Below are 13,994 nucleotides of genomic sequence, written 5' to 3' on the forward strand. Positions count from 1 at the left end.
GACCTCATGGTCCATCTAGTCTGCCCTTATACTATTTTCTGTATTTTATCTTACAATGGATATATGTTTCTCCCAGGCATGTTTAAATTCAGTTACTGTGGATTTACCAACCACGTCTGCTGGAAGTTTGTTCCAAAGATGTACTACTCTTTCAGTGAAATAATATTTTCTCACATTGCTTTTGATCTTTCCCCCAACTAACTTCAGATTGTGTCCCTTGTTCTTGTGTTCACTTTCCTATTAAAAACACTTTATTTTTCATTAATTCCATTTTCCTCTTTGAGGTTCTAGTGAAGAACTTCGCTTCCTTCTTAGCCATATGGCCCCATCTTATGAACATGCACAGTGCTGAAAACTCCAAAACAATCCCTCCCAAAAAGCTGAAAAGAAGATGGTAGCATGTGCACAGAGCTGGGAACTCAGCTTCTGCGCATGCACAGAAGAAAAAAAATCAGCAAAAATATCCCCCCCCCAAAAAAAACTATAAACCTATAGTGCGAACCAGGAGTCCACCTTCATCATTAATTCTTGAACCATTTCAGTGAATGACTCAGGCAATGTTTCTTTTCCTAGTTTTGTTCTTTTTATTGCTATTGTAATCTTTTTTAATGTCTTTAATTGCATTGAGGTCTCCGAATAAACAGATATTCTTGAAATCCAATTTGATTAGATTTTTTATGCAGTTATTTGTAGAATTCATTTTGATTGTTATTTGGGACATATATTGTGATGAGTAATTTTTTTTTCTGTTGTGCTTCTATCTGTATTATTATCAGGATTCTATTCCTAGAGTGGCTTAGTTGTACTAGATGCATTCCATACTGTTTTGCCTGACTGGGCTCAGGCAATGCGTAACAGTCCAAGGAAAAGAAATCAAACACACACGTGCTCTGCTAATCAGGAAACTTGTATTAAATAAACAAAAAAGGGTTACTCAAAACAGTCCTTAGTGTCCGAACACAATGCAAGGCTTACTTCAGCCGCATACAAAAACACAGGAAAAAACAAACAAAGACAACCTGGAATGAGCAAAGACGTTTCAGGAGTCCTTTTGAATCTTTGAAGCAAACAGCAAGTCCCAGAGTTTTCACCTCCCACTTGTCTGAAAAAGCTGGGTTGAAAACTCCAATGGCACGGAACAGAAACTTTAGAGCAGGAACCACAAAATAACACAGATAAACAGCCACAGTTTGTCTTGGGCCTTTGTTCCCTTTTATCCCTTTAACCCTCATTAAGGGAACCACACCCAGCCCTCAGTATAAGAACCACACCCAGCCCAGGTGTTCCTATAATGACTTGTAATACTCCTTAAAGCGATCCCTTCTTTGCATAGCTCTTTGGCTACGCATATCAATATATTGATCTGCAGAAGAACCAAGGGACGAAAGACTGTCTGAGGGACTGCAAGCCAAATCCCCTGGGCTGTCTGCTGAATCCTGCGTACCAGTGGCCTCCTCCTCCTGGCTGTCTGCCACGTCTTCCTGGCTGTCTGCCACATCTTCCTGGCTGTCAGCCAGGCTTTCACATTCACTTTGTGCCGTGTCTCTCCCATCTGTGGGAGCAACGGCTGGCCCAGGCCCAAACACAACACATAGTGTTCAGTCATTCATCCCACAAGTCACAAAAAGAAACAAACAAGTCCCTCAAATGAATATTCAAGAGGCATTGTGATTCAATTTAGCTTTTCTAATTTTTCCCCTTTCCTGGATCACATGTCTTGTCATCATAATTTTTATTAAATATCAGGAAACTCCAAATGTCAAGCTACTCAACTTTGGAAAATATTTGCTTTTAAAATAAACCCAGAAAGAAACTGTTAAAATAAGAGCACATGACTATTGCTCGCCCCCCAGTCAGATTTTATTCAAGACATCTCACTATTAGATTAGGGTTGTGATGCTTGTTTGCTTCCTCATAGTATACCTTGGATAACATGGTAGCAACAACTGGCAGCAAGACTATATTGAAGAACTGGCAGTTAATGATACTTGGTAACCAACTCCCGGCTCTCTAAATACATGACAACAGATAAACAGAACAGGCCTAAAAGGACATTTTGATGCTAGTTTCAAGTGAGGCCTAAAAACCACAGCTGTGTTCATCAACCTTATTTCAGCATATAATATCAAGTGGAAGAAGGGTCTGCTTTACAAACTGAGTCACATTGAGCCTCCCTGACACTTGCTCAACAGCTGATGATGACCATACACAAAAGGTACCAGGTTTTGACCTTCCTCGCCAACACTGGTAAACTTTGAACAGTATCCATGCACAAAATTGTGTCTGCCAGGACACATTGTTTTAAGGAGATCCGTGAATGCTATGATACAAGATTGAATGCATAAAGGGGATTTAAGGAGTTTCTGGAAAGCTTTTTGGATTATGTAAAGGAACAGATTGATTAACTATGGAATATAAAAATTGTGAACATTGAATTTTCTTTGGGGGGTTCATTTAGGATGGAATATATCAGTTTTGGATGGCTGGACAAGGGCAGGACTTATTAAAACAAGATGAGATGCTCCATCAGGAGGAAATGAGTGGAATTTGGGAAGAAAAGATGCCAATGTTTCAAAGCATCAAGGACATTCTAATAAGAAACCATAAAAAGATTAAGAATGGTGCTATGGCATGGGCGAAAAACTGGGAAATGTACAAAGGAAAATGAGTGATCAAGAAGTCCAGGAAAAGGAGGAGCTAACTGAAAGAGCAGATGAAAAAGCAGAACAGATTAACCAGCAAACAGAACAAGATGACAAAATTAACAATGATTGATGAAATAAACCAAGGGAAAAACATTTTAAATGATTTTAAAAGGGGACCAGAGATGCAGGAAGACATTTATGAACGGGAGAAAGGGGCAGGGGTAGATATTTTGGGAGCTAGACAATAGAAAAGGGCAAAGATGGGAGAAATATTTAAAATGAAGTCAGGACATGAATGCAGATAGAAATAAAGATCCAAGAGAGGAATATGAAAGGCAAGTTAAAAAATCAATCAATTAAAGCTTCAAAGCAGACGAGATGAAGGATAGAAAGTATTTGTTTTTAAATGTAATGGTGGCATGATTAAAATTTAGAATAGGGATAGAAATGAGAGAGGGGGAGTATATTAGTATAGACATTTTTATACAATAAGACAAAAGTAATAAGAGGGAAGATTAGAAATTGAATGATGGCATTAGTATGTATTTTAAAGGTTTGACAGGAAACTACAGCCATCTATATCCACAATCCCCATCTCAGACACACCAACAACACCCAAGCCTGCTATAGCTGTCCTCATACCATTGAGTTCACAACCCTGAGTGATAACAGGAAAGGAAGTGCCAGACCTATTTCACAGACAAGAGCCGGGAAAAGCTCCAGGCTCAGACAAGATAACTCCTTGCTTAAAAGTCTGTGCTGAATAATGGGCCACTATTTTCACCCGAATTTTCAATAAATTGCTAGAGATGTGCTATGTTCCTTCTCGCTTCAAATGTTCTACTATCAACCCAATGCCAAAGAAGCCTACCATCAAGAAATTGAACGACTACAGACCAATTGCTCTAACATCTGTAGTTATGCATCTTGAATCTCCAAAGACATACACATACCAGATACCAGAACACACTTGTAAGTGGATCACAGGTTTCCTAACAGACAGAAAGTAGCAGGTGAAGCTAGGCAAAATCATATCAGATACCTGTACAATTAGCACAGACCCCGCAAGGCTGTGTGCTCTCACCACTTCTCTCTATATATACCAATGACTGCATCTCAAAGGATCCACCTGTTAAACTACTAAAGTTTGCAGATGATACGACAGTGATTGATCTCATTCAAGACAATGATGAAACTGCATACAGACGGTGTTGTGGTTCAGCCTGAGCAAGATGAAAGACCAGCTGGCTCCATGCCCGGGGGAGGCTGAGAGCGGAGAGGAGAGTTCTTGGCAGCCAGACAGGGGAGATAACAGTCAGGAAAGTGATGAGGAAGAAATGCCTGGGAGCCCTGGGGAAGGGATATCTCGAGCAAGTAGCTTGGATTCTCTGGAGTCCCTGGAGTCATTGGATGATGAAGCACAAGCTATCATTAGTATGCGACAGAGATGCATAGATCAAAGGAGAAATCAGTTGTGTAGGTATTATCAGTGCTGAATGAGGAAAACCTGGGGGTTGGGTGTGGTCCTCATTAGCAGGGATGGGTTTATAAGGAATGCGAACCTTTTCGGCAGCGTGGAGTGTTATCAGAGTGGAGTTGCTGTTATCTGCATTTTCTCTCAGCGTTTTTGTTCCTGGCTCGTGGCCCAGCAGTCTTGAAGACCCATGAGAGGTGTATGTCTGTTATCTCAACAGCCTCGTCTTGGCATTAAGGATCTTGTGTTTCTGTATGAATAATTGCCTTCATGTATCTATTTGGAGTTCCAGTGTTTTCCTGATTTGTAAGGACATTTTCTGTTGGCTTCTTTTCTCTTTACCATTATAAAACTGTGTTTGGATTCAACCGGTGTGTCTGGCTTATCTTTTTGGGTTGGTCATAGCTTCCGGAGTGACCCAGACAGAACAGACGGGAGGTTGAACAATTAGCCTCATGTTGCAACTGGAACGATCTAGAACTGAACACACTCAAAACCATAGAAATGGTGGTAGACTTTAGGAGAAACCCTCCCATCCTACCACCTCTCACACTACTAGACCAGTATTTCCCAACCTTTTTTGAGCCGCGGCACATTATTCACATTTTCAAAATCCTCGGGAACATTGAGCGGGGGGGGGGGGAAGTTTGGACAAAAAAATCTCTCTTCCTCCCTTTCGCTCTATTTCTCTCTCCCTCCCTCTTTCTCTCCCTTCCTCTTTCTCTCTCCATCCCTTTCTTTCTCCCTTCCTTCCTCTCTCTTTTGCTCTTTCTCTCTCCCTCCTTCCCCTCTCTTGCTGTCTCTTTCTTTCTTTCTTCCTTCCTCTCTCTTTTGCTCTCTTTCTCTCTCCCTCCTTCCCCCCTCTTGCTGTCTCTTTCTTTCTTTCTCCTCTCTCTCTCATTCTGTCTCTCTTGCTATCTCTTTCTCTCTCTTCCTTTCTTTCTCTCTCTTGTTCTCTCTCTTCCTTTCTTCTCTGCGGAGGCTGGCAAAGCTTTTTCCAGGTAGGCTGGCTGGGGGATAGGGCGCGCGCACGCACGCACCCCCGACGTTCCAAAGAACCTTCTCCGACCTCCGCTGTGAGAAGGTTTTCTCCGAGCGCTCGCCGCCGTTGCAGCCACCACTGCGGGAGGAGCTGGAGAAAGGGGCAGATCGGGCGGGCGGGCAGGCGTCAGCGGCGAGAAGCCAGGGGCGCGAGGGGAGCGGAGGCACTGGGGGGTGGGGGCAGCCGCGGAGCCTGCCTCCGCACTTTCATCGCTCCCCACCCCAAACTCCAACGCCCAGCTCCTTATGCGGAACGGAAGAATTAAGCTCTCCTTTTTCTTGCCTTCCTTCTTTGGGGCCCAGCAGGTTTGCGCCGGCAGCGCCCCGCCCCACCCAGCTGGAGCTTCCCTAGAAGCTTTGCGGCACACCTGCCGGTGAGTGTGCCGCGGCACACCGGTTGGGAAACGCTGTACTAGACAACACAGTATCTACAGTAGAGACATTCAGATGTCTAGGTTCTATCATATCTCAAGACCTAAAATGGTCACCTAACATCAAAGAATATTCTTTTTTTGCCAACTCAGGAAACTCAAACTGCCTAAGGAGCTGCTGATACCATTTTACAGAGAAATTATTGAGCCTGTCAACTGCACCTCTATAACTGTCTGGTTTGGTTCTTCATCCCAACAAGACAGACTCAGACTTTAGAGGATAATCAGAATTGCAGAAAAAACAATTGCTGCCAATCTGTCTTTCATTGAGGATCAGTATACTACATGAGTCAAAAAGAAGGTCATGAAAATATTTACCTCTCACATCCTACACATAAATTATTTCAACCCCTACCCTCAAAATGAGGGTAGAGCATTGTACACTAACTAGAAACAAGAACAGATTTTTCACAAATGCCATCATTCTGCTAAACAAATAATTCCCTCACCATAATCAAACTATTCACCAAGGCTGCATTACTATTACTATTAGTCTTCTCATTGTTCCTATTACACATTTTCTCCCACTTATATGACTGTAACTTGTTGCTTGTATCCATATGATTTATATTGATATTGTTTCCTGATTGCTTATTTGTACCCTATGGCAGGGGTAGGCAAAGTTGGTTCTTCTATAACTTGTGGACTGCAACTCCCAGTATTCCTGAGCCAATCATGCTAGCTCAAGAATTCTGGGAGTTGAAGTCCACATGTCATAGAAGAGCCAACTTTGCCCACCCTTGCCCTATGTCAATTATTAAGTGTTGTAACTCATGATTCTTGACAAATGTATTTTTTATTTTATGTACACTGAGCTTATGCACCAAAGACATAATGTCCAATCACACATTGCCAAGAAATAATTCTGTTCTGTTCTGTTCTGTTTTGGTCTGTTCTGTTCTGTTCTGTTCTAGTCTAGTCTAGTCTAGTCTAATCTAGTCTAAATTTCCTCGCTGCCGGTTCACTTCCTCCTGCGCCAAGCATGTGTAGTGCTGAAAAAAAATATATTAAAAAGCTGAAAACAAGATGGTGATGAATGTGAAGTGCCGAAAACTCAGCTTCTGTGCATGCTGAGAAGAAAGTAAAATAAAATAAACATTTTTTTAAAAATACAAAATCCATAGACCGGCACCGACCAAACTGGTTTCATGACCTCATTGTGACATCACTAGCAAGTCGCTACCAGTTCAGGCAAACTGGTCCAAACAAGAAATTCACCCCTGTTAATGCTACCAGCATTGAAATTTTATCTTTGGGCAACCTTGAACTTTACCACCTCTGGTCTGACCTAAGTATAGAAAATCATCTGCTACAGCATCCTACCTGTCAACGACTACTTCAGTTTCAACCACAATAATAACTCAATTGCAGAAAATACAACTTCAGCAATAGAGTGGTTAATGCTAGGAATACTCTCCCTGACTCTGTTTTTACTTACCCAAGCCCCCATAGCTTTAACCTTAAACTATCTACTGTGGACCTCACTCCATTCCTTAGAGGTCTCTAAGAGGTGTGCATAAGGACACCAGTGTGCCTACCATCCCTGTCTTACTGTCCTGATTTATTTGTACTCATTTCATGTGCTAATGTCCATGTTTATACTTACACCTGTTATCTCATAGATGTTTGACTGACTGAGTAACTGACTAACTAACTAACTAACTATAATCCCTAATCAACAGGAAAAAGTAAACCAGTTCTTCCACACACATTTATTTTTTTACTTACTTACTTACTTACTTACTTACTTACTTACTTACTTACTTACTTACTTATTTGATTTTTATGCCACCCTTCTCCCTAGACCCAGGGCGACTTACAACATGTTAGCAATAGCACTTTTTAACAGAGCCAGCATATTATCCCCACAATCCAGGTCCTCAATTTACCCACCTCAAAAGGATGGAAGGCTGAGTGAACCTTGAGCCGGTAATGAGATTTGAACCGCTGACCTACAGATCAACAGTCAGCTTCAGTGGCCTGCAGTACAGCACTCTACCTGCTGTGCCACCCCAGCTTATAACTGATTTTTCTTAGGGGTGTGTGTGTGAATGTGTGTTTATTCGCAGCCAATAAAAATCCATTCCAGGAACTGCTCCTTTAAAAAAAAAAGGAAAAAGAAAAAGAAAAAAGAAATGATGCCCCCTCCCTTGTAATCTTACTTGCACACACACAACTGCATAATTGATCACTTTCACAAGGTTACATGTGATCACCATGCTCTCTGTCTTAACAAACTCTGTCCCAGGACAGACTCCATCTTGGGTGCAGGTGCTCAGCTTCAGGTAGGCCGAATACCTTGTTCTGCACCTTGACCCTCAAGTCCATCTTCCCCTAGGAACAACAACAAGGCACATAAATATGTTTTCCCCTTGCATTGTCTGAAGAGTATTGCTAAATGCGTAGGATGCTACTATTTCTTGAAATTATCAGAGGAACCGTAATTCTTAATGTATCCCCCATAGATTTCTACCCAGAAATCTTCCAAGATAAAACTTGCTTAAATGAAATAAGGTTTGAGCTCCCCCAAAGAGTCTGGAAAGGTCACCTAATCTGTTTTGCAAAGAAGTAATTTTGTATGATCCATAAAACATAACTGGACTCAATTTCCTCTTCAGTGACAGCTCAAACTAGGTAAGAGAAAGTACACTTGATATTTAGTTCACCCAAGAATCACAGTCTGCTTCTCCTTTGCTAAAGCCTTGATGGAATTTTTGATCATAATATTTCCTTGTGTTATTTTATAATTTCATTTCTGCATGCTATTCATACATATATCCTTATTACAGTAAACAATTTATACTATCCCAGAAAAAAGGGGAAAGTACAGCAAAAGAAAGAGAAAGGGGAGTAAGAAGAAAGAAGATAGAAAGATGATTTTATTATGATGATGATGATCTAAGAAGTAAGATGAGGTTACTGAATGGGCTGCTTCTCTTTTGGTTCCTGCCTTCAACAATTCACAAGACAATGCAAACTGTTTGTGTACCCAAGAGCCCTTTGACAACTGTGAAAGACTATTACAGGCCTGGAGAGCTCATTATTGGAGGGAATTTGCTCCTGGAAAAATGGGTTTACTTCAGAATTATACAATTTAACTCTGAGCCATCAAAGAGAGCAATTACAAGAAGGTATGTTTTACCTGGAAAGGAATGGATTGCAACAGCAGTGTCATACTTACGTTGTCATGTCATTGACAAACAACACATCTGGCCCGCCCTGAGTTTGATACCCCTGGATTAGAAGATGTGCTGCTTTGTTTGCAATTCAGAGTCACTTCCTGCCAAAAAAATTATTTTAAAAATAAGTTTTATTGGTATATTTTTTCTTTAAAAACAAAAAAAAATTCATGTCTGTCTGAACAGCGTGCTGCCTAGGCATAATTAATTTTGAGTAAAACTATGATGAGTATAATCTTACTAATAATCTTAATAAATAGATCAATATTAATCATAAAATAATAAAACAATGAGTTTATCCATCTTATGCTATTTTAATACGATCTTTTGTTCTCTTTCTAAGTTCTTTTTAAAATTCTAACCTCTATTTTTGTTAGTAAAATATATCCTATGTTAAAAAATTTATCCTTCTTCTTTTTTTTTACATTTTAAGTTTCAATCTATCCATCTCAGCACATTCTATTTTTTTTTTATTACACTTTCATCTGTTGGGACCTCTTCATTTTACTATTGTTGTGCAAACATTATTCTTGCTGCTGTTTACACATGAAAAATTAAATATGTATTCTCTTTATTATACTGTTCTGGTAGTATCCCCAGCTGAAATATTTCTGGTTTTCAAATCTATGTGTTTTTTTATCATTTTTTTCTAACTAAGTATGCATTTTAGTCCTATATATATGTGTGTGTGTGTGTATGTAGATTGTTCTGCGTTCGGGTTTTGCCCCGTGTAATATTTTGAATGTCTATGTGACGTTTCAGTGAAATCATATTCACCATCATCAGGCTGAAGTTTCGTGCTGTTCTAAATCATTATCCCTTTTGCTCCCATCTCCTCTGTCATCTGTTAACATCTGTAACCCAGGATTAACTAATGTCTCTATTTTTTTGTCTTCAGAATCAGATATTTCCTGAGGCTGACAAAGATCACTCACAACACTAACAGTAGTGCATTTTAAAAAAGGTGCCTTCAAAAATATCCATTATTTTATTTTTCCCATACCATAAAAAGGCATACCTTCCCAGTTGGAGATTATGTTCCTCCGATGTTAATAGTCTTTTATATCTCAAGTTTACCCAGACAAGTGCAGAAGCCTGTTAGTATAGCTTCTAGTCTGGCAACCCAAAGTTTCTTTTCAGTTTAGCATCTTGTAGCAGTTTCAATCTTATTCTTGCTTTCTTCCCTTGCCAAATATATTTTAGTATCATTTTGTTTAGTTCTTTTTTTTAAAAAAATCTAATTTTATCAGAATTGTTTGAAATAAGATGTTCATTTTCATTGCAGTGAATTTCAAAAAAATTCAAAAAATTCTTGTTCTGATAGCACTTCTAAGGTCTGCTGCAGTGCAGAAACTTTGGTGATTTCCTAATAAAGAACCATACTCATAAAGTAGATTAGAACATCCCAGTTTAATTAGGAACTAAATAAACAACATAAAAACAGATCAAGGAGTACATGTTAAAAATTGTGGAGGCTTAGTTAAGAAGTTGACTTGTAATATTAATTTGGGCAGAAAGTCAAGGTGAAACACTCGAAGAGTAGGTCAATCCATTTACAATGTAGAGGTATTGTACAAAAAGACAAACCCAGTTTTGGATTCATTTGTGTTCATTTGTAACAGCCTTTAACAAAACTAACACAAAACTTTAAAAGGCAGAGTTCTAGGAACAACATCCTTTATACTTTACATAAATGACCTTTGTGATAATATTATAAGCAACTGTGTTCTCTTCGTGGATGATGTAAAACTATTTAGCATCACCAACAAAGATGCTGCCCATCAAAATGACCTAGACTTTCTGTCAGAATGGTCAAACAATTGGCAACTTCAAATCTTAACCAACAAATACTCTATTTTTGCCAACATTGACAAAAAGAATCAGGACACAAAATAATGGATACAACCTTGTAGACAACATTCACTATGTCATGGACATTGGAGTACTCATATCCTATGTGATTTAAATGCCAAAGCCCACTGTAACAATATCACCAAAAAGGCTTTAAGAGTGGTAAAACGAATCTTGCATAGCTTCTTCTCCGGCAATATTACACAACTAACCAGAGCATACAAAACATTTTCTAGACCAATTCTCAAATATAGCTCATCTGTCTAGAATCTATTACTGCATATCGGACATTAATACAATTGAACATGTCCAGAGATATTTCTCAAGAAGCGTCTTCCAATCCTCTGCTCACAACATCTTGTGCCTTAACACCTTATTTGAAAATTTATTTATTTACTTACTTACTTACTTACTTACTTACTTACTTATTAGATTTCTATGCTGCCTTTCTCAAGATGACTAGACAACTTAGAACTATGCTCCCTTCTGTATGACCTAAGCATAATTCATAAAATTATCTGCTACAATGTTCTACCTGTCAATGACTACTTCACTTTTAAGCACAACAATACATGAGCACACAACAGATAAAAACTTAACGTAAACTGCTCCAAACTTGATTGCAGAAATACTACTTCAGCAATAGAGTGGCCAATGCCTGGAATGCACTACCTGACTCTGGTTTCTTCCCCAAACCCCCAAAACTTTAACCTTAGACTGTCTACTGTCAACCTCACCCCATTCCTAAGAGCTCTGTAAGGGGCATGCATAAGTACACCAGCGTGCTTACCGTCTCTGTCCTAGTTCCCTTTTATTCATATCCATTTCATGTATTCAAATAATGTTTATACCTATATACATTATCTAATATATGCTTGACAAAATAAATAAAATAAAATTAATAACTATCTTGAGGCCTCTGGTGGAGTATTATGAATAGGAGTGGTTCCCAGAGCTGATACAGCCTTCAAAAGGGCATGCCAAAGCTATTTAAGATCTTTCTCATGTGGATAAGCTATTTAGATGGGCAGATATGATATTTCTCAGCCTCTCTCTACATTAACCATAGTTTCAGGGCAGTACCATCCACATAATATTCTTAATCACATTTTCTTGTGCAATGGCTCACAACATAGGAATCCATCACTTCAGAGTCCAAGAGAACACAGAGAGAAGCACATTCAAGGAAAGGTTAATTCCATCAGCCCAAAAAAAGATTTTGTGTAATAATCCCCAATGTTTTTTCATTGTAGCACTACATTCAAGAATTACCAACTGTTCCTGGCCCTGGTCTATGCAGTCACAGAGATCAACAAGGATTTGATTCTACTTCCCAACATCACACTCGGCTTCCATATTTATGACAATAAAGACACTGTTATGAGAATTTCCTGGAACAGCCTCTCTCTTCTGTCTACATGCGGCCAAATGGTTCCAAATTACAAATGTGACAATCAGGACCCTCTGCTTTCTGTCATTGGAGGTCTGAACTCCCAGTACACAAGGCAGATGGCCTCCATCTTCAGCATCTTCAAGGTCCCACAGGTAAGAGGGCTCCATAGGGTACCAGTGTCAGGCTGAAGCCATCATTTTGAGTTGGAGACTTTGACCTGCCACAAGTAGAATAGTACTGTGGGAATTGGGGAGGGGTGGTTTCATGAGAGGAAAAATACTAGTCACAACAAATTCCTCCCAGAGATTCAAGGTCATCTTTTGTTCAGCACCAACCAGAAGTACAGGGGAGGATCACGAACTTTGAGAAAACTAGAGTGGTCCATGTGAAGAACTTGTGGGTGTGGGGACAAGGGATGAACCTTAACCTGGGTGGAGAATTGTAGGAAAAGTTAGTATCAGGTTGACTGCAGTTCATATCCAACATGGTTCTGTTAATAAGTTGGAACTTGCAAGAAAGCCAAGGTTTGGACTCTGATTTATTTGTTGGATGTTTATTTGGGATGCTGACATTTAGTTTGGAGCACAGAGGACAGATGGAAATGCAAAAATCAAAGATGAAACCAAATTAATGGAAAAAAATTTAGGACTATTTCATTTGGAGAAATCATGCAAGTGATGAACTTATATTTTGTGTGGCTGGATGTGTGTTTCTTTACATGCACATTGAAAAGAGATAAACAATAAGGAATTTCTAAAATGCTTTCCTGGATGAATTCTAACAAATCATTTATAAATGCTTCAATGTGGTTTATTGTGTGAATCGGGGTGATGGCTTCATCCCTTGATTTCACAAGGGCCATTGCCAGACAAACTATGTCGGTGCTGCTCTTTCTGAGAAGAGAAGAACATTGTCTTTGTCACATCAGGAAGGAAAGACTCGGTGCTGCTGATATGAGTTTTCCTTCCTTAAACACAGTGGTGGGATGCTTCTGGTTTAACAACCGGTTCAGTGAGTGTGTGCTTTGCGCATACTCATGCTCAAAGTGCTTGCACGTAGTGCTAAAAATGTAGCATTTAGAAACTCAGCTGCTTACCTTCCAAATCAGCAATGGTAAATAGAACAGCAAGATAGGAGAAATCATCTGTGCCACACAATTGAGATGAGCTACAACACAGGAAATAAAGGGCAGGTTAGGGTGGGAGCAGGTTGGCAGGGCTAGCTGATTCTCGGCACTACCGGTTCATCTGAACTGCTTCGAACCAGCTGAATACCACCTCTGCTTGTTTGTTTGTTTGTTTGTTTGTTTGTTTGTTTGTTCGTTCATTCATTCATTCATTCATTTATCGGATTTGTATGCCGCCCCTCTCTGGAGACTCCGACTCATAATAAGACAGCATATAATAATAATCCAATACTAAAAACAATTAAAAACCCATTATAATAAAAATCAAACAGACATACAGACATACCATGCATAAAATTGTAAAGGCCTTGGTGGCAGAGGTGGGTTTTAAGTGGCTTACGAAAGGCAAGGAGGATGGGGGCAATTCTAATCTCTGGAGGAAGTTTGTTCCAGAGGGCCGGGACCGCCACAGAGAAGGCTCTTCCCCTGGGTCCTGCCAAGCAGCATTGTTTAGTTGATGGGACCCGGAGAAGACCTACTCTGTGGGACCTAACTGGTCACTGGGATTCGTGCAGCAGAAGGCGGTCCCTGAGGTAATCTGGTCCGGTGCCATGAAGGGCTTTATAGGTCATAACCAACACTTTGAATTGTGACCGGAAACTGATTGGCAACCAATGCAGACTGCGGAGTGTTGGTGTAACATGGGCATATTTGGAAAAGCCCATGATTGCTCTCGCAGCTGCATTCTGCACGATCTGAAGTTTCCGAATACTTTTCAAAGGTAGCCCCATGTAGAGAGTGTTATAGTAGTCGAGCCTCGAGGTGATGAGGGCATGAGTGACTGTGAGCAGTTA

This window comes from Erythrolamprus reginae, chromosome 1, assembly GCF_031021105.1.
Source record: "Erythrolamprus reginae isolate rEryReg1 chromosome 1, rEryReg1.hap1, whole genome shotgun sequence".
Taxonomy (NCBI): Eukaryota; Metazoa; Chordata; class Lepidosauria; order Squamata; family Dipsadidae; genus Erythrolamprus; species Erythrolamprus reginae.